This window comes from Canis lupus, chromosome 35 (genome assembly GCF_048164855.1).
Source record: "Canis lupus baileyi chromosome 35, mCanLup2.hap1, whole genome shotgun sequence".
In the NCBI taxonomy this organism is placed as follows: Eukaryota; Metazoa; Chordata; class Mammalia; order Carnivora; family Canidae; genus Canis; species Canis lupus.
The window spans coordinates 19761653-19784364 of NC_132872.1; the positions used below are offsets into that span (position 1 = coordinate 19761653).

Genomic DNA, 22712 nt, shown 5'->3' on the forward strand with positions numbered 1-22712 from the left:
TAAAAAACCAATTCTAACCTTCATGGTGATCATTTTAACTGCTTATTTTGATTCAATTCAACAAGCATTTGTTAACTTTCCAGTACATATTTTGTTTGTTGCTTAGGGCTGTGCCATTGCTTATGAACCTCCCTCCCCCTCCAGGGCCTCTGAACCCTCTAGCTCTTCATTTCTCAGGCTCACTATCCAAGGAAACTGTGGTAGCATTCTCGTCCTGCTCTTGTGAAAATTCATAAAGAGAAACTTCACTAAAATGGAGTCAGGATGTTGGGCAGGGAGTGCTCAGGCCCTACCCCTCATCATCAGTTACAAATCCAACAGGGAGAGACCAGCCTTGCAGGTGGATACTAGTTTCCTATTCTGGAAAGAGGAAGAAAGGCTTACCTCCTTCCCCAGCAATAGCCAATAAGGGACTCACGACTCCGCAAATGCGAAGCCACTATACTTCCAACTCTGTTTACTCCATTGGACTTTTGGTTTGTAACAGCCTCCACACCTTACCCCATTCCTCTATAAATCAGCATCCCTCCCCTTTAGTCTCTGGGGTGGTCTATGGTTTTTCCACAGGTTGCTTGTCCTGGTTGGAATTATCTGTTCTTCCTGAATAAACCCATTTTCTCAGCAAAATTGTAACCGAGTTCAACCTCGTTCTGCTCATTAAGGCCATTAAGCTGAGAGGCAAGGTGTTGGGGTAAGAAAAGGGACTTTATTTAGAAAGCCAGCAAACCGAGGAGATGGCAGATGGTTGTTCCAAAAAACCATCTCTCCTCAGCATGAAATTTGAGCTTTTTTATGTTAGCAAAAGGGGCAAGTTGAAGGCGGACATCCTCCCTGGGAGGCCATGTAACTTCTTTGTCCTTGGTCAGTTGATCTTTGTGTTACAGAAATCTGGTCATGGCAATCCTGTGAATCTTGAACATAGCCTAGTCATTTGTATAGAATTTCCTTATCTCCCTGGGCGAGGTAGGCTTTGGAAAGAAGCAGTTTTGCCCAATCTTAGCAATAACAGGCCTACCTGCAGGGCTAAGCAGAAGTGTCTAAACTGTATGTCACAGCAGCAAGGGAAATAGGAGCAATATGGAGTCGGACATGTGAAGTTTCTCCCTATTATGAAATAACTGGCAGTTTTAGATTTTTAAGGTTAACATTTTGAATGCACAGACAGACCACCTCATTACCTGAGCTCACTCTTCTCATTCCTTGGGCTAGAGCTACTGCCCCCAAATGGGGAGATACTTGTTTTTCTTTTCAACCCTTCAGCTCTTTAGGTTTCTAGACTGCTGCCTGAAGTTTTAGTTTTATCATCTTTCTTATCAGGTAATCAAAGGAGTTCTCTAGAAATAAGGTCAAAGAGAATGAAAGGCTACAGCCCAATGTTGCATGTTTTTCTTATAGATCACAAGGCTAGTGTCTCAGGTCAAAAACAGGCTGAAAAATCCCCACACCACTGCAACCTCAGGACGTGCTTTTATGTAATCTTATCACAGTCATTTCTTCTCTCTTGAGTCTTGAAGTGCCTGATTATTTGGGACCAACCCTTTCCCCATGTTCCCAAGAAACCAATGAGGTACTCATGAAAACAGGGCTCCAGAAAACCTGTTATCATCTCTGAATTCCTAAGTGGATGTATCCTACAGCCCTACAACACAATTACAGCCTTCATTTCAGTCCCCTGAACTCTTTGCTGGTTGTATATTTGATCACCCATAAAGATTCAACTGATTCTTCTGATTCCCTCTACACTGCCTTTCGTTTGAACAATAATCCTAATATTACATATCCTTCGAACCAAATTGACAATCACTTTTTATTCATATATTTTCTCAAACACAATTCCATATTTCTGATTCTTTTCATCTTTTCACGCATCTTTCTTATCCCCGATTATGTGAAAACAACATAAGGATTCTGTTAAACTCTGAAATTATCTTTTAATTCCTCAGACTTAAAACCTAAATTTGAAAATAACCAAGAGTCCAACATGACTTTGATAAATGTGGCATTCAATTAAACAAGGCCATTAGAGGGAGGTGACTACATAAGCTGTGGAGGCCTACATAAGCAAACCAAAATCTAAGCCTGTAAATGCCTCAAGGTTATGACACTGAAACCTAAAGACAACCAATCACAGAGTCAATTTGGCTTTAAGTTTCAGCCAAGATACAATTTCTTTGCTTTCTTTCCACCTTTTCTCTATCAAAGTGTCTCTCCAGCTCCAGTTACTCCTGGCTTAGTGCTGCCCAGTTCAGATAGATTTTTGCTCTAGAAAACTCTTAATATTTTTAATGCAGCTCATTTTATCTTTGAACAGTGAAAACTCAGTTATTATTGTTTGCCAGAGTAAAAACCAAGTTAAATCACTTTTATTCCATTAAAGTAGTATAGTCAGCCATTAAGTAATTAGCATCCAAACTTCCCATCCCGCACTCATCTCGAGCTCCTAGAAATACCTTGTTTGGCCATCTGTCTGAGTCAATTTATTTTAATTAAAATAAGCAGTTATTCCAGACAGTAAAATAGAAACACAAACTTTCTGTGGAAAGACATGTAGATACAATGTTGTTTCTGTACAATGTTTGATGATCATAAACCATATTCCAAATGATTATTCGTAATCACTAATTCTCAAGATGAAAATCATTTCATATAATAAAGTTGAACAATTAAAAATGAAAAAAAAAAGATCTAGTAGAAGCCTTCACTGAAAAAGGATTATTTGTATTTGACATAGTCTTACAGTAGATAGACTGTATATGTATTTTAGGTTAGAAACTAGTCACATTTCACATTTCAACTAGAGGAGAAAGTCTGGAAGTAATTAGAAGAGACACCTGCCTTAAACACAAAGGCTACAACCCTGTAGCTCTCTAAAATGCTCCTGATTCCTGGTTCTTCTGAAGATATTCCGAATCCATAAAGAAAAACTTGGGGTGTCAGAGTTTCAGAAACTATTGCCCAAGGGTGGCCAAAAACACAACTTAAAGATCAGTGAGCTGTTTTTTACTGACATCTTTTTCTAATAATACTTTTTTTTCTAAATCAGAAGCATCAATTTTCCAAAACTCAGAAATAGTTCATAAAAATTCCAGTTGTTTTTATCCAGAACAACTGTATAACTATCCTCAGCAAATGATCATCTCATGTTTTAACTGATTTTAAGTGAAATCCAGTTGCATTAACATTTTCTTCATGAAATTTTTTTCTACATTACTCAAGTGTTTACTAATTTGTCAAATATTGTGATTACTTTGAATATATAGCAACAAATCATATATATATATATATATATATATATATATATATCACATTTTCTAATGCTCATAGTCACCTGTACAGGCAAGCAAGCATTACTACTCCTATTTTTTATAATTAATAAACTTCATTTCTTAGAGAAGTTTCAGCTTCACAAGCAAAACTGAGCAGAAAGTTGCCATATAACCTGACGCTCACACGATCACAGCCTCCCACTTTGTCAACATCCTTCCCCAGAGTAGTACATTTATTACAATCTATGAACCTATATTGACAAATCATTATCACCCAGTGTCCAAGGTTTTCATTAGGGCTCACTCTGTGTGAGATGTATCCACCATTACAGTATCAAACAGTATTTTTCACTGCTCTAAGGATCTTCTAAACATGTTTTTAGAATTTTAGAACAGTCAAACCCAGCAGATTAGACTCCAATAAAATAATTTCTCCTGGAAGTGCCCGGGTGACTTGGTAAGTTGAATGCCCGACTCTTGAGTTCAGCTCAGGTCGTGATCTCGGTGTCAGGGTGGGGCCCTATGTCAGTCTCCATGCTCAGAGGAGACTCTGTTTGAGATTCTCTCCCTTTCCCTCTGCCTGCCCCCTCTAAAATAAATAAATAAATCTTTATGTGTGTGTGTGTGTATAACTTCTCCTGAAGGCAGTCCTTGTTAAGAACAGAATGCTCTGGTGCATTTCAGAATGGTTCCATTTCCCTTCCTTGTGCCAAAGATGGAGGGGATTTTTCTCACATTTTCCTCATATAGATTTGGTTGAGCTCCTGAAGGTAAAACTCACAAAATTGTGCTCCTCTCCAAAGTGATCGGGTCTCACAGGAGTTTTTAACTCTCAGAGTTGTGCACACTGATCTTCCAGCAATTCATCACTTACAGTGCAGATTTTCCCACCCCAGCAGTGATTCCTATGGTGCATATGGGTTTTTGCTCTAGTAGGTTGTGATTCTTAACAGTTGCCTTGTGCCATCACTTTTCTGACAAATCTAAGAAGAGTTGATTTCTCAGTTTCTTCAGCTTTTTCAAATGCTAGGATGGAGTAGCACCTTCTAAGCTCTTTACATGCTGGAACAGAAATAAGTCACTGTTCCCATTTTAGGATGAGAGAACTAAGAACTGTAGGAGGTAAGTCTTTTCCCCAAGATCACATAAGTATTAGATATAGAGTTGAGACCTGGGCCTACTGACCCCAAGTCTGAATTATTAGCTTGTTTTATAATTGTATAAAAGAAGCCTTAGATTCTTATTTATCCATTCTGGAAAGGAAGTGATTAAATTTGGGATACTGATTCAATTTCTTACATTCAGGAAAGAAGGTCATTAAAAGAGCATTCTATTCCTAAGAATTTATCTTACTTAAAATATGAAAACTTACATATACAAATAGGTTTATTACAGTGTGATTTATAACCGAAAAAAAATTTAAATAGCTGGAATGATTATGATAATTATGCACATCCTTGCAATGCGATATTAAGAAAAGCATGTAATAGTAGAGTTAAATGTTTATGATACTGTATTAAGTGAAGATGACAGACTGTAAAACTGTCTCCATTTAAAATGGACAATAAGGGAAATTTTTTTTTTAAGTAGTAGTTGGGAATATTGAGCTTTAAAAAAATTGAATTATATTGTGATATATGTGTACCAAAAGTAACTTTTTTTTAGAAAAATGCATTAATGGTTTTATATGCAAGTTGGAGACACTGTATTAGTCTTTGGAAAGAAAGGACAGCTTATTTCTTACAAGTTTAGTTTAAAATTTAGAATTGTAAGTATCAGCTTTTGACAGGAATATGTCATTGTTTACATGGAGAACTATGCTAGCATAATGGGTACCAGCCTGTTCCCCTTGCTATATCATGTGCTTAAATGAATGGCTTTTCAGAGGCTTACTAAAATGGCATTGCATGTTAGTTTAAACTAAGTATTTACGGTACAACAATGCAGGGAATAAAAGGAAAGGAACACTGAGCAATTTCTATAGAAAACGGATTTTAGTAATGTGGTTCAGTGCAAGGCACCATCAACAGGCTTGTATTCATCCTCACTCATTCTGCACACAGTAAAAGATGCAAGCACCTAAATCCATGAGAATAGATAAGCCTGACTTGAAATGTGTTTCTCTCTTTGGTAGGATGGTATAATGCTTTTTTTTTTTTTTTTTTTTTTTCTTTTTCTTTTTCAATAATTCCTTGCGGCTCCAGCTCACACACAATGAATTTCTGGCTTCTTTATTGAAGGGGGGAGGGGAACAAGGGGGGAATACCACTTTTTAAAGCCAATACCACAGAAAATAACTCCTTTTGTGTAGAGAAGGATCGATAGTGGTCTCTGTGTTCTTTCTCTTTCTTGTTTGTATTTTCTATTGATGTGCACAAAAGCTAGTCATTTGGCTCTAAGAGTTGTTTAAAAATTTTTTAACAGAAGGAATAGAGAAGTAAACAGTAATTTTAACCATCATTGACCTACTTTTTTAAAAATTCCATTCTGTTCTTAATACACATACCCCAACAAAAGAAACAATCTTGATGTATACCTATGTGCCAAAACATTTCCTAACTTAAGTTTATTATTTTCTCTATTGTAATGAATGCAATTATAAAAGAGCTCTAATTGGAATTTTAATTTCAGGAATTTTCAATCTTGATAATTATTTGCCTGCAGCCTCCTCTGCCTTTATTATGGGAAGATGATTGTCTCACTTTGAACAAGTGGCTTAGTGATTGGAAAAAGGAATATGGTTCTTTTCCATTACTTGGGCCCTGGTTGGTTTTACACCAAATTAGGAATGGAAACAAGGAAATCCATTAGACTGTCTAGTTTTTTTTTTTTTTTAAAGAGTAATGTGTATCAAAAAGCCATTTTCCTTTGGACATTATAAGCTGAATAGGCATACAAAACAAGAAATTGCTATATACATAGACCAAAGGGTTTGATGAGCTAAGAATCACATTGAGTAATGTCTACCAGAGTATAATTACCTACGGGCCAATTATAGGTACAGTACATAAAGAAATGGCTTACATGATGAAAGCAATCTAGATATTTATCTGATTGGAAACCTGACCTATTTATCATTTGTTCAACAAATATTATTCATTGTACACTGTCAGGCACCATACTAAGGACTATGGATTAAAAAGTATGGAAGAAACTTAATCATTCCTTTCTCAAAACTGAGAGACAATTATAATATAAAGTGATATGCTCAATAGAGAGTTGGAGAGGGAGCTACTGGCATAAATTCATGGATGAAGCTACCTTAGAAATAAAAGTGTATTAGAGTTCTCTATAGAAACAGAACCAATAGGAGATGCTAGATAAAGATGTAGATAAGTAGATACAGATATATGTATAGGGATACAAAAAGAGAGGGAGAGAAAGAGAAATAGGTTTATTATAAGGAATTAGCCCACATGGTTATGGGACTGAGAAGTCCTAAGATCTGCAGTTGGCAAGCTGGAACCCAGGAGAGCCAATAGGGTAGCTCCAGTCTGAGAGCAGAAGACCATTATTTGAGCTCAATGAGTCAGGCCAAAGAATTTCCCCTTTGCCCAGTCTTTTTGTTCTATTCGGGTCTTCAGTTGATTGGGCGATTGGGTGAAGTTCACCCACATTCTGGATGGCAATCTGCTTTACTCTGCTCTACCCATTCAAACGTTAACCTCATCCAGAACATCCACGAGGACACACCCAAGAAAATGTTTAACAAAATCTCTGGGCACCATATGGCCCAGTCAAATTGACACTTAAGATTAACTATAATGGTGACTTAGGTCAAGAAGGATTTTTAGAGGAAGACATATCTAGCCTGAACACTGAAGGACCCACAGAGGGAGAGGAATTGTGTCCTAAAGTGGATTTTACCCAGAAGTCCACTCATATGTAGTTTAGATGATTCAGATAATAAGATTGGGGTTTTTTAAGATGATGACATTTAGATCAGAATTTAGACTTTGAGTTGATGCTGTAATAGTTTCAGATTTTGGGAGATCTTGGGATGAGGTGAATATATTTTGCCCATCAGGTGGAAATTCAGGCATTTATCCAGATAGCATCTCCAATATTCTTCATTCTTTTCCAAAGTTCCATGTTTTCCACTCTCAATCTTTGTACTTTATCTTGAAGAACTTGCTCTTCCTTTACTATTCCTTGTGGTACAGGTCCACTGCTTCTAGTTTAGTTTTATCTAAAAATGTTTTTATTTCATTTTCATTTTTGAGTGATATAGGATTCTGCATTGACTGTTTTCCTTCTTTCAGCATTTTAAAGATGTTGTTCTGCTTTATTCTGGTCTCCATGGTTCAATGAAAAATTTGACATTTGTTGCCTCTTACGTAATAGTCATTTTTCTCTCACTACTTGTAGACTTGCTCTTTCTTTCCTTTTTTCTTTCTTTTTTTTTTTTTTTGGCTTTTTTTTTTTTTAACAGTTTCACTAAGATGTGCCTTAGCTGGGCTTCTTTGTGTTTATCCTGCTCGGTTTTCCTCTAGCATCTTGTAGCTTCAATTTCTGATTCCTTATTTAATTTGGGAAATTTTTACCACATTATTTCTTCCAATATTTTTCCCTTCATTTCCTCTCTTTTGGGAATCAATATATATTTGACCATGAAAGGTCAGTGAACTCTGTAAAGAGCCAGATAATAAATAATGTAGAATTTGCAGGTCACATATCTGTTACATATTTTTCTTTTATAATTTTTTTAAGCAATCTCTACACCCAACATGGGACTGGAACTCACAACCTTGAGATCAAGAGTTGTGAGCTCCTCCAACTGAGCCAGTTGGGTGCCCCCCTTTTGAAATTTTTAATTGTGGTAAAATAAAAATAAAATTTACCACCTGAATCATTTTTTAGTGTCCCGTTCAGTGGTATTAAGTACATCGTTGTACAACCATCACCACCATCCATCTCCAGAACACTTTTGATGTCCTTAAATTTCATCCATGTTGTGACACATATCAGAATCTCCTTTCTCTTTAAGGCTGAATGATATTTTGTTATATGCATATGTCACATTTTTTAAAATCCATTCATCCATTGATGAACACCTGGATTACTTCCACCTATGGCTATTGTGAATAATGCTGCTATCGCATGAATGTTTTGCCTTCTCTTTCAAAAAGATAATACTTTAAAAATGTAACTAACAACCATTCTTAGCTTGCAGGCTGATTTGGCCCATGGGCCATAGTTTGAGAATTTCTGAAATAGGTCTTTGAGACTCTTTTACCTTTTTTTTTTTTAATTTTTTATTTATTTATGATAGTCACAGAGAGCGAGAGAGAGGCAGAGACACAGGCAGAGGGAGAAGCAGGCTCTATGCACCGGGAGCCCGACGTGGGATTCGATCCCAGGTCTCCAGGATCGCGCCCTGGGCCAAAGGCAGGCGCCAAACCGCTGCGCCACCCAGGGATCCCTCTTTTACCTTTTTAAAGGCTTTTTTCTCTTTGTGTTGTTGGTATGTTTTTTTTTTTTTTTATAATCTTGAGTGAATGTCTGTTATTCTTTTTTTATTTTTAAAGATTTTTTATTTATTTATTCATGACAGACACATAGAGAGGCAGAGACACAGGCAGAGGGAGAAGCAGGCTCCACGCAGGGAGCCCAAGGTGGGACTCGATCCTGGGACTCCAGGATCATGCCCTGGGCCAAAGGCAGGCGCTAAGCCACTGAGCCACTGGGGCTGCCCCTGTTATTATTTTTTCAAATTCATTTACTCTCTCATCCAATATGTACATTTGGCTGTTAAATTCATTCAGGGATTTTTTTTTTTTTTTTTTTTTTTTTTTTTTTTTTTTTAGCTTCAGAAAATTCATTCCTTAGTTCTAAAATTTCCATTTCAGGCATTTTCATTCATCGTAAACATGTCTAATTTTTACTTTACTGATGATAATAATAGCCATTTTGAAAACCTTGTCTGTTAGTTCCAACATCTGTTTCATTTTGAGGTTTGGCTTGATCCATTTCTTCTTCTTGAGACTGAATATTCTGGTTTTGCTTAGTTTGGATAATTTTGCATTGTATCCTGGATATTGTCAATGTTATATTTTAGAGATTCTGAATTCTGTTATTTTTTATTGACATGTTGTTTCCTTTGAGTAGTAAATATTCTTGACTTAGCTTGAACTGCCAACTCTATTTCTTGGGCAGAAATTCCCATCTGTTTGGGTATTTTTTACTCAGTGCAAATGCTTACTTCTGTCCCAAACATACGTGCTTCAAGAGTCAAAGAAATGGGTTAAGCAGAACTTGGGAATTCACCATTTGACTCATTCACTTCTGGGATTCCCCTACTCTCTTCAACATGTACAACTTTCAAGCTTCAGAGTTCTGATTCCCCGACCAGAAAGACTTGGTTTCTTCCTTGTGTGCCCAACCCCAGTTCTACTCACCATATATGCACTGAGCACCAGACTTAAAGTGAAAGCCATGGAGAGGAATTTACTTTAGATCTCCCTCTTGCCTATGAGCTTGCACTTCCAAGGAGTATTTTTACTTCTTTTCACTCTCTTTCGGATATTGTACCTCAGAGTGTTGCTTTCTGTATTGTCTCGTTCCATGGTTATTTTCTATAGGAATGGCATCAGGTCGAGTCTTGGTCTGTGCCTATTTGTACAGATTTAATCAAAGATTAACAAATATCAGTCATTATAACAGCTGAGAAGCAACTTTTTCTACATTTGGAACTAACCATCCACTCCACCCTACTACATGTATTATTGAAAAATGTATTTTGGTTTTGGTTCCTTGATGCTCAGTAAGAGTTCTTGTGAACTAGAGAGGTAAAAGCATTAATAACAATGCAGTCCTATAAAGAAAAATCCCACAAATAGGAACATTGTTATATTATGATTCATAAGAACATTTTGGTTTTCATCCTTTCTGAAGAGTTTCTACTTAACCTAGATAGTACTAAATTAACGCAAAATGTGAAAAATACCAAATTCACACAAGAAATATAACAATGTTGTATTTCTACACATACTTGGCTAAGAAAATAGTATGGCCCTATGATAAAAGAGAATTTACATTTACATTATTCCACCTCTCTCACTTTTTTTAACATAAAGAAGTGATAATGTTTGAGTGAAAAAATAATCCACTGCTACATTGGAACAGCCATTGTAATATTCAATACCTTTATGTTGGCTTTTTTCATGTTGAGAAAGAAATAAAACAGTACTATATTATTCAATAATGTAGCACTCTTGAGTCTAGCAAATCTAAGGAGAAGAGAAAATAATATATCTAAAAATCCAAAGAACTGAAATTATTTGTTCCCATATTAATTCTCAAATTGTTTATGTCTTAGTTGCATTTTACTTTTGTCTCCAAATCAATTCCACCATGGGGAAATATCCAATTCAGCTACCTCAAATAAAGCAGAATTAGTTTTTCTTTTATGAAAAAAAGACAAATGAGAAGCTCAAAGAATTTTCACAATGTGAGCATACCTGTTTAACCAACTACAAACAAAAAATAAAATATTACTAGAGCCCCAGATGACCCTCTGTTTGTCCCCTCACAGTCACCATCTTGCCTCAGAGGTAAGCACTATTTTGATTTCTAACAGCATAAATCTGTTTACTCTGCTTTTGAAATTTGTATAAATGGAATCATTTCAGACTTCTTGCCTTGACATTATGTTTGTAAATATTATATGTATTGTGTGTAGCAATAATATATTCATTTTCATCAATGTATTTTGTTATATTAATTGGTACTGTTTTTAAACCTCTTCCACTTGGGACACCTGGGTGGCTCAGCAGTTGAGCGTCTGCCTTAGGCTCAGGGCGTGATCCTGGAGTCCCGGGATCCAGTCCCACATTGGGCTCCCTGCATGGAGCCTGCTTCTCTCTGCCTGTGTCTCTACCTCTCTCTGTGTGTCTCTCTGAATAAATAAATAATCTTAAAAAAAATAATAAAGTTCTTCCACTTAAATGTCTAATTTGTTTCTACTTTGGGGAACTTAAAAAACTATTGTGAAAATTCTTGTATATATCTTTTGGTGCACATTTGTATATATTTTTGGTTGGATATATACCTATTCCTGGGGTTGCTGGATCATGGGAAAAGCATATGTTTAACTATAGATAACTACCATTTTCTAAATAAATCTATCAATTTACACTTTCAGCAGTGTTTCAGAGATCCCATTGCTCCAGATCCATATCAACAATCAGTATTATCTTTTTTTTTTTATTTAGTTTTTCTATTTGGTGTATAACAACAAATTGGGATTTCAGTTTTAATTTCTCTGACAAGTAATGAGGTTGAGTATATCTGTATAGGTTTATTAGACATTTTGGGGAAGTGCCTGCTTATATCTTTTACCCTTTTTTTTAAATATCTTTTACCTTTATTGAATCTTCTTCCTCTTTATTATCTGTAGAAGTTATTTATATATTTTGGTTATAAGTTCTTTGTGGACTATGTATATTTTACATTGTAAATATCTCTTCCCATTCATAGCTTGCCTTTTTACTCTTTTGATGAATATAATAAGTTCTCAGTTTTAATGTAACCCAATATATCTGTTTTTATCTTGAGTTAATGCTTTGTACTCTTTTTAAGAAGTCTTTTAAGTTTACGAAGATACATTCCTGTTTATCTTCCAGAAGATTTTATTATTATTATTATTTTACCCTTCATACATCTTATTTGTTTTGATAATGTAATAATGTGTTTGGGTCAATTTTTGTAATGTCTAACCTGTTTTATCCGTATTCTGGTTTATTTGTCCTCTTTTGTGCCAATAGCATAATGCATTAATTATTATTGCTTTATAACATATCTTGCTATCTGATAATATAAATCTTTATTAAAAATTATATTAGATAATTTTAGAATCAACTTATCAGTTTCTAAAAAGGCATTGAGATTTTTATTGCAATTGTATTGAATCCATAAATCAACCCAGGGAAAATTGACATCTTTGCAATAGCTTTTCAAACTATGAATATGGTATACCCCTTCATTTATTTTCTGTTGTAAACTTAAGTTATTTTTCTCTCCTTTTTTTTTTTTTTTTAAAGATTTTATTTACTTATTCATGAGAAGCACAGAGAGTGGCAGAGACACAGGCAGGGAGAGAAGCAGGCTTCATGCAGGGATCCCAACATGGGACTCAATCCCAGGACTCCAGGATCATGCACTGGGCTAAACCGCTGAGCCACCCAGGGATCCCTTAAGTTATTTTTCATGTAAAAGTCTTAAACATATTTTTTTTCTGGAGATTTTATGTTACTTTTGTCTTTTTACATTTTACATTTTTATTTTCCAATTGTTTATTGATGTTTTATAGAAATAAAATGGAAGAATATTGAAATCGATTGCTCCATTTCTGATGTTTGATACCATCTAAAGTAAGTGATTTATTGATTTAAATAATCCTTTCAACCTCACTTTGCATTGCCATAGATAATTTATTAATTCAGATAGCATAATCTCTTCTAGTATATTGCCCTAGTATTTTACCTTAACTAGTCATCAAGGTATTATTCTAGTTTCTGGCTTAATATACCTCTAATCCAACATTATAAAATCCCAAATTAACCATGTCACTCTTGTGATTTAAAAATTTTTCATAACCTAGAGATAAATTTCTTTAATATGTAAGATCATTGATTGACTTAAGTTACCTATGTAAACGGGTTATTCAGCCAAGCATTACTTATAGTTATTTAAATGATCCATACTTATTAAATCTATGTATTTTACACTGTGCTCTTTCCTCTATTTGTAATGCCCTTTCTTCTCTTCTCTACCTGGTAAAAGCCTCCTCAACCTTCAACACCTAGTTCAGGGGCATCCCTGGTGGCCCAGTGGTTTGGCGCCGCCTTCAGCCCAGGGCGTGACCCTGGAGACCCGGGATCAAGTCCCACATCGGGCTCCCTGAATGGAGCCTGCTTCTCCCTCTGCCTGTGTCTCTGCCTCTCTCTCTGTGCCTCTCATGAATAAATAAGTAAAATCTTTAAAAAAAAAAAAAAAAAAAAAGATCTCTTAAAAAAAAAAAAAAGACTTAGTTCAAATGGTTATGTTTGAATACCCTTAAAGTCACGAAGCAGATATAATCATTCTCTTCCCACATTTTCTTTATACAATTATAAATGTCTATATCTACAATTTTCTAACATACACCACTTAATATTATCAAATTTACATATAAAGGACAACTTTAAAACATGGAATTGAACAAAAACATGTTTCTTAGGATAAATACTTGAGGCTACGGTGGCTTCAAGGGTCTACAGTATATCAGTAAGTCTTTCAACTTTTTTATTCTGACGTCTTCAGTGTGACTTTCACTGTCAATTTCACCTGTTGGTACAAGAAGGTAGCTGGAGACCTACTTATTATGTCTGTTTTTTTGGTTGCAGAAGAGGTAATGATTGAGAGGTAATGATGATGATAATTGACATATCTCCCAGCCTTCTATGCAGAGCATCTCAGGTGGTCTTACAAGATATTTTTGCATGCATGTCATTGGCTGAAAAATAATCACATGGCCATGCTTAGCTATAAGTAAGACCAAAGAGTATAGTCTTTTTTCTCAGTAATTTATTACCCAAATGATTGCTCAATTACTATCAAATAAAGACAAAATGAATACTGGGTTGGCCCCTGGCAGTCTATGCCATTATCCTTTACTATAAGCTTATGGATTGTCTTCCTATTTATCTCTTTGTTTCATGTGGACAACACAGAGCCTGGCACAGTAGGCAATCATTAAAATTTTAATGAAGAATACATTTGATACTGTAAAAGATATGTGAATATATATTGCAGCAATCCCTATTTCAAGAGATTTCTAGCAACCAGCACTTGAAAAGAAAATAGATCTCAACCTCAGTAGTCTAGTTTGTCCTCATTTTTGAAGATTAGTAAAAATTACATCCCTGAAATGTTGAGTATTCTTAGCTAATATTGATTTTATTGATTTGATGTATATTTAAGCATATTTAGTTTCTCAGAGAATTAAAAAAAATACCACGCAGAAGGAAAAAAAATGAGGAACTTTGGCTATGAACGTATATATAGTCAGTAACTCACTCCAACAGAATTTAGAAACTTTCCCATTTGGGAAGAAGTTGTAGTCACACTTTGAAATATTTCAATTATAAAATACTGTATAATTATGATAAAGCAAGGAGGTATAAATGGACAAAGGGAAAGTTCACAAAATATTAATCTAGCTTGTGGTCCTTTTCCAGCATGAGTGGGTAGATTAAGGGACAAAGGGAAAGTTCACAGAATATTAATCTAGCCTGCAGTCACTTTCTAGCATGTGTGGGTAGATTAACATCACAAGAATTATAATACCAAGAAACTGTTATGGAATGTCAAAATGCTAAAGTTAATTAGTGACCCATTTTTTAAAACTAGTGCTTCATTATCATTCATATTTCTAAACAGAGCTACCTTAAACTTTTTAATGAATCTATATTATATTCTTAAGTTTCCCATTAATTATCAGTAGATTTGAAGAAGGTTTGTTTACCTGTCACATAAGGTAAGAGAGAAAGGAGGTACAAATGCAAATGTAGCTAACTGGCAATGAATATTATTGAAAAGGGAAGTTAAACTGATTTTTTTTTCCTCACAAAGAATTAATAAGCTTTGATCACACATTCAATACTTTATTGATCACGTATTACACATCAGACCCTGTGCCAGGTAAGTAAAAGAGCCATGCTCCTACTTATACAGAGTTGAGAATCAGGTAGAAGAGACAGAGTTTAATAAAATAATTACAGTTGTGAATGTGTAATTATGAAAATTCATTCAAGTGAATTGAATGAAATGGACATGATGCTATGATAGCATGTTAAAAAAAAAAAAAAAAAGGCTCCGGGCTCAAAAAGAAGAGGGAGAAGGCTTTACATAAGAACTTGACTTTGACACTATTGTTGAGAAACACAAAAATTAACTGTTGTTTAGGAGGTTTTGATTAGTCAGTTGTATTATTTTAATTTGTGTAGTAGAAAGTTTAATAAGCAGGATACCTTACAAAGTGTATTACTGAAGCACATTAAATAATTGCAAATACTTAGCACAATATTTCTGCAACAATTTTTGATAGAGAAAATGTCAACAATATAGCTTTATTTTTCATGAGTTAGGTTTATTTTATTTTATTTTTAAGATTTCTGTTTATTCATGAGAGACTGAGAGAGAGAGCAGAGACATAGGCAGGGTCCCCAGGGATCATGCCCTCAGCTGAAGGCAGATGCCTAAACACTGAGCCACCCAAGTACCCCGAGGGTTAGGTTTATAAAGTTTTATCACAATCAGGTTTTCCCACCGATATTAGAGATTTCTCTCATCAACCAGTTGTTGTTTGGCACATACTGTATGCCGGTAAGAGCAGGAATCGGGCTTTCATCAAAACTGGTCTTGGAATAGGTGACTTTGGGCTATGTTTCTTAGGTTACAAAAGCATCACTTCTGGCAGTTTAGAACTGTTTGGTTCCATATGATAGCTACTAGCCAATGATGGCTATTTGCACTTGAATTAGATTTTCACAAAAGTTAAAATTTTCATTCTTCAGACTCACTAACCACATTTCAAGTGTTCAATAGCCACCTGTGGCCAGTGGCTTCTGTATTGAACAGAATATATCCATCATCCACAAAATTTCTATTGGGCATCACTGGTCTAAAGTACCTAAAGTAGAGTGGCTTCTGTGACTTGGAGAAAATGAAACCTTCAATCATTAAATGGTTCTATTGAAATCGATGCTTGTTTGGCAATAGGAAGCAAAAGGACCCCAGTGAACAGCCTTACACTGATCCATTTCATGTGAGACTGTTACTCCATTTTTTATTAAGAAAAACAACAAATAATAAAATGTAATCCCAAGTGAAAAATAAAAGAACGTCCACTAGTAAAAGAAGCAGAGAAAAGATGTTGGCTTGTGGTTCATTAGGCATTGACTGAGCATCATTTTTCTTAAACTGATGATCAAGAATGAAAGGCCCACTGATATATCTTCTTTCACCTTGGAAGTTTCTTATTGGTTTCCTTCTGGTCTCCACAGAATATATTCACAGATATTAATTATTTATCTTCACTCCAGGCTTCCAGAAAATAGAACATGAGACAAAGATTAAGGCACCTATACTTTATTAGTGGGTAAAAGTCTAGCACAGTCAAAGTGAAGAAATTAAGAGAGATGAGGCAAGGAAAAATACAAACGATATAATGAGAAGCAGTGCTAAGAAGTATACCTTATAAGGAGACAATGTAGGACATTCAGCAAGTATTTTCACTCAATATGTGGGGCTTTTCTGAAACATTTGAAAGGTGAAAACATAAATTGAAGCAATCCATGAAAGGGAGAGATAAAAGCATATTAATGTGCCTTGTTCTCTTTCATCTCCTTTATCCCACTGGTCAGGTTCATATCATAGGGAGCTGACCCCACAGTTCCAATATGTATTATTAAACAGAGCAGCAATCCCGGAAGGGGAAGCAGTAGGGTACAGATAGGTCATAGTGTATACAGGTGGTGGAGTATGCAGGCCCTGATTTCAGCTTGGACTCCAACCAGATTGGGAGGTTGGCAAGAGCACCAGCAAAGGAGGCAGAGAAGTGTGGCCCAAGAGTAAAGTTGACTTGAATGTGATTAAAATTGCAACATAGATAGTTAAATCTTTAAAGATTGAGGATGACTATAGTAGGAGGAATGGCATCATTTGAGACCATGACCTCTAAAGATGCTGGGAATTTTTAGGAAGAATGAAGGTCATGAAGGTCTGGAAAGGTCATGAAGAAGGTGAAAAAAAATAGAGCAAACAATCGTTACTTGAAAGAGTTGCAGGGAAAGCAGTGGCCTCAAGGGTGAGGCATTTTTGTGTCAAGATAAATAAAGGAAAGAAGAATTTACAAAAGGTTGAACATAAAGGGTAAATTCATGATTACTGACTCAAGTTTCAGGGAACAGAGTAGAAGGGTTGGGCAATTGGGAGAAGTATAACATTGGGTTACAGTAAAGGATATATAGAGCTTCATGGGAATGAAGATTCCGACTCCGCTTAGGGAGGATTTGAGAGTCAGGCAAAGGATTCTGGTAGTTTATCTAATCACTTCTTCATGAATAAGAGTATGAAAGCTATAGGCTTAGTCTTTGATAATGGGTGGGGTGTGGGGGGGAGAAACTAATATGGAAATCCCCAAATGATATTATCCTGGGAGTAGAATTTTTAAATAGAAAGATATCTTTAATTTTCTGGAATGAATTCTGTTTTTAAAACAATTCCATTGCTATAGTCACTTCTTACATTACCATAAACAGACAAAAAATGACAAAAATCTTGTGCATTCATTAGAACATCTCTAAATATCATATCAAAATCTGGCATTTCAAAATATTTAGATCAAATCTAGTTGCTAGAAAATGTTCTTTCCCATATTTGCCACTTTTTGACTTTCTAAAAGAATGCTACAAAATAAAGTGTCTTTTTTTTTTTTTTTTCAGAGAGAGAAAGTCATTCCATAGTGCATAGGCTGTTATCTTTACATAAATCTTGACTATTTCCGTTTGTGCTAATCAAAATGCATAGAAACATGAGTAACTATGATCTTAAAAAAAACTGCTAAAGACTGCAACATGAATAGCTATTCTTCATAGATCAGGAAAATACATATATATTTTTTAAGTCTAGGTGACCTTTTTATCCCTTTCGGGTTGCATTAAGACTCTTTTTAGAACTGAATACAAACTCTGTGTACCATAAGTATCCTTACCCACCTTCCTGATTGTGTGGCTATTTTCTTCATTTTATGTGCAACACTTGGGTTCTGTTCAGGCTGACAAAACACCTATTGTCTGAGAGTTAAAGAAAACATGAAATCAATTAGCCATTGTCCTACCATTCCCCCTTGTTAATATAAAATTTCTGATAATAGGCCTGAAAGGAAATATTCTTATGTAGGATAAAAACTTAAAGGCACCTTTAACAATCACAAAAGCAGAGAATAAATGTAGGGAGAGCATATAATGCTCTTCCAAGGCAAGCCACTGGCTCCAAAGAAAGAAAAGCTGAATTATAATCAAGTGAAAAGTAGTAAAGTTTGAGACAAAACAGAAAAAAAAAAAAAAAAAGAATGTTTAGGGAAAATTCCTCTTTTTCAAAACCAAAGAATCAAAAAAATTTATTTTCCTCTAATAAATAAAATTATTACTCAAGGAAAGCATGAGATCCACCTGAAGAGTCCTCTGGCTGACTACAAAGAGACCATCTTGCAAATACACTGGTAGCTTTGGTTGTTTATTTCATCTTTTGAAAAAAAATTTAGAAGTCAGAAAAGTTAAGAAAACAATACACACATATCCATTACCCAAGGTGACAAATACTTACTCTTTGTCATTTAGCTTCGGGTATGTTTTCATAAAATAAATGCAATCATTATGAATAAAGTTGGCCTCCTTTACTCCTCCATCACTCTACTCTCCTGTTAACTCTCCAGAGGCCACCGCCATCACAGCCTTGTGACTCAGGCACTTGGTGCTTTTCCACTTTGGTCCCAGAAATAGTAGATGCCCTTGTCCGTGGTTTTACTTTCTGTGTTTCAGTTACCCCTGGTCAACCACAGTCCTAACGCAAACGATCCTCATTCTGACACATGGTCAGAAGATCCACAGTAACCTGACACCACATCACAACGCCCACATCATTCATCTCACTTCATCTCATCACAAAGACATTTTGTAATCTCCTATCATCACGAGATGGAGGCTGAGTACAGTACAATAAGTTTTGAGAGACCACGTTCACATAAATTTTATTACAATGTTATAATTGTTCTATTTTATCGTTGTAGTTAATCTCTTACTGTGCCTAATTTATAAATTAAACTTTACCGTAGGTATATAGGGGAAAGCAAAAAAAAAAAAAAAAAAATAGTATACACAGGGCTCAATGCACCCAAGGTTTCACACATCCACTGGGGTTATTATATTTCCCCCATGGATTAGGGAGGACTATTGTATATACTGCCACTATCAAAACATTGTATATTTTAAATTCCCATAAATGTTATCATGGGAGCCTAACATTTGCAACTTGTTTTTCTTTTTAATTCAATATTATTTTTCTGAGGTCTATTCATGTTGGCACATCACTTATAAAAACACTACCACATTTCATTTACTCATTCCCCTTTTGATATTGATTTTTTAGTTTCTGATATTTCACTATCACAAATTACTTCATAGTAAACATCCTTTTTTATATCCTCATGTTGTGCTTGAAATTGTTGGTATGTTCACGTCCGAGGAAAATGGCTAAGGCACAGGTAGGAGCATCTTCAACTTTATGACACACATTGCCAATCTGCAAATCATTCCAGAGACTACATAGTTTCCCCAATATATAAGAGTTTTGATTTACTCACATTCTAAATTATACTTAGAAGGGCCAAGTTTTAAAATCTTTCCATTCTTGTTGGTATAAAGAGCACCCTTTTTTAATCTAAATTATATTTTCTTGATGAGTTATGAAATTGAGCATATCATTAAAAATTTTTTTAAACATTCACATTTGCTCTTCCCCAAATTGCTTCTCATGTATATTGTCTGCTAATTTACTAGACTGGTTATTCTTTTTTCCTATTCACTTTTATGATTTCTTTTTAACATTCCAGTTATCTAATCTTAGTTATATAAGTAAAAGAATTCTCATATCTTTTTGTGTTGAATTTATCTATACTTCCCTCGTGATTTTTTATCTTAAGGAGTTCTTCCCTTCCACATTATAAGAAAAATAATCGCATGCATATTCTAAAAGCTTTCAACTTTTGCTTTTAATCTTTAGATCTTGGATCCAACAGGATTATTTTAGTGGGTAGAGTTTGTGATAGGGACTCTTGTCTTATCTTCTTATCATATGCAAAGCCAGTTGACCTAGCACCAACTACTGCAGAGCTCATCCTTTGATGACCTTTTGTCTTATCTCTGTCACACACTGTGTTCCCATGTGGGTTTGAGTCTCTTCTTTCTAGGCTCTTTTTGCTGACTCTTGTCCAATTAAATATTTAATATTATGCCTTTAAAATATGATAGGGGATAGGGCTCCTGGGTGGCTCAGTCAGTTAAGCATCTGCCTTCAACTCAGGGTCTTGGAATGAAACCCTGCTGGTGCTCTCTCTCACTCTCTCTCTCAAATAAATAAATAACACCTATAAAAAGATATAACAGGGGATGAGTCAAGTTCTTTCTTGTTTTTCCTTCTAAAACATTGACTTAAAATAATTTTTGTCAGAATCTAAGACTTTACCAATTAAAATAACTATACAGATTAATTAGTTGAATTAAGATATTTTCATATTCATTAACATGGTATACATTCTCCTTTATTCCTTTTTATATTTTATTTTTAATTTTCTAATAAAATAAAATATTGCATATTAGCTTTATTCCAATCATATATTTTATTATTAGTGGGATATTTCATTATATTTTCTACTGGGTATGGCTGATATGTAGAAATACTATTGATTTTAATATCAAGATTCCAATTCACTTAATAAAATATCTTACTTCATTTTAAGAGTTTTTCTGTGAATTTGCTTGAATTTTCTATCAACCCATATTGTGTGCAATTCTAAAATCCAAAATCGACATTAGAAAAATAAATTTCTAAATATTTAAAAGTAAGTATAATGTTTGCAATGGTTTATTTGTCATTATCTCTCATGAAATAAGAATCTACACAAATCTGTTAAGATTTTACAATTTTGAGCATGTGGTAGATTTTATCCACTTTTTTTTTTTTTTAATTCTTTAATGGATTATATTGACACGTTGCCCTGAAATGATCCTAATTTATCAGGACAGATCAATATTTATTTAATGCATAGCTCAAGTTTATTTGTTGGTCTTATCCATGTTCATCCATAAGATTGGTAAGTTTTTCTTTTACTTTCATGTCTGATTTTTGTTAGGATTATATTGATCTAAAATGATTTAAGTAGTTTTCAGGGTTTTTTTTTAAATTTTTAAGATAGTTTTCATTAGGTAAAGATTATCTGACAGACTCAACTATTTAATCTTCTGGGCTTGGCATCTTTTGCTTTCCTGTGAGTGAGAAGGGAAAAAAAGAGGGGACGAATCAAATTTTTAATGATATTATTGTCTGCCCATTTTCTGTTTTTTCTTGATTCGTGTTTGTTATATAAATATTTTCAAAACATTCTCCCCTTGGCATTAAGTTGTCTAGTTTTCACTTGTGATTCTTAAATCATCACTATAACTCTAAAAGTAGTCCCTTTTTTCATTTTTTAATTTGACTATTTGGTCCTCTCTGTCTTCTCTTAGATAACGTTGATTGAAAATTTTTTATTTATTTTTCTTTTCAAAGAGCCAGTTTCTGGTTTTCAGGCCTTTTTTATTTCCTTGTTTGCTATCTTATTTTTTTTGTTGTTGTTCTTAGCTTTCCAACTTCTTTCCTTCTATTTATTAAGTATATTTCCTTTATGTTTTACTTTCACCCAACCTTCTGATGAACATAGTTCCTACATTTTAAATTTTCTTCTTTTCTAATGTATGAATGTATGCCAAAAAATGTCCTGCTAATTACTACTCTAACCATATTCCACACATTTTGATAAGCAATTTTTTTGCTTCTATTTACTTATTTATTTAGCTTCTATTCATTTTTAAATACTTTGGACTTTTCATTGTGTTTTCTTTAACCTAAGAGTGATTTATAGCATGTATGTATGTGTTTATTTCCACATTTATGATTGTGTTTGTTTACCATCTCCTTGTCGCTATTCTCTTTGTATTTCTTTGTGGTCAGATAATACAAACTGATTTTTTTTTTTCATTGAGATTTCCCCTATGGCTTATGCTGATCAATTTTTTTATTGGTTTTATGTGTACTAGAAAGAATGAAACATATATTCCTTAAATGTAGAGTTTGGTAGATAGGTAAGTACATGGAGATGGACAGAAAAACAGGTAGTAATGCTGTTGACTGCATTGCTTATATTTTATAAAGCCTTGATAATATAATATTTTTAACACTTTTTTTAAAATTCAGTATAGTTAACATACAGTACTATATTAGTTTCAGATATACAGTACAATGATCCAACACTTCCATACATTACCTGGGCTCATCACAAATGCACTCCTTAATCCTATCAACTATCTCACCCATCCCCTCACCCATCTCCCCTCTGGTAACCATCAGTTTGTTCTCTGTAGTTAAAAATCTGTTTTTTGCTTTGTCTCTGAGGCTTGATGATATCCTTTTGCTCAATAAGCCTCTTGGAGAATATTTTAAAGCTTCGCATTATGATTGTGGATTTGTTACTTTCTTCTTACAATCCTATCAATTATAACTTTACGTACTTTAATTGCATGTTGTGAGAATATCACAATTTATAATATTTATATGCACTGGTGAATACTATTATGGAGAGTCTCATTC

General features: G+C 34.5%; 1 protein-coding gene and 1 long non-coding RNA gene across 4 annotated transcripts in view; one reads left to right on the forward strand and one right to left on the reverse strand.

The window, feature by feature from the left end:
* CBLB (Cbl proto-oncogene B) overlaps window positions 1-22712 on the forward strand; it is a 409409-nt gene that overhangs the window by 38964 nt on the left and 347733 nt on the right. The window lies entirely within an intron of this gene.
* On the reverse strand, window positions 15372-18961 carry LOC140624974 (uncharacterized). The gene is made up of 4 exons (XR_012024394.1): window positions 18636-18961; window positions 18026-18103; window positions 16503-16562; window positions 15372-16352 (listed from the first exon to the last, which is right to left on the reverse strand). It is a non-coding gene; the product is annotated as an uncharacterized lncRNA (long non-coding RNA).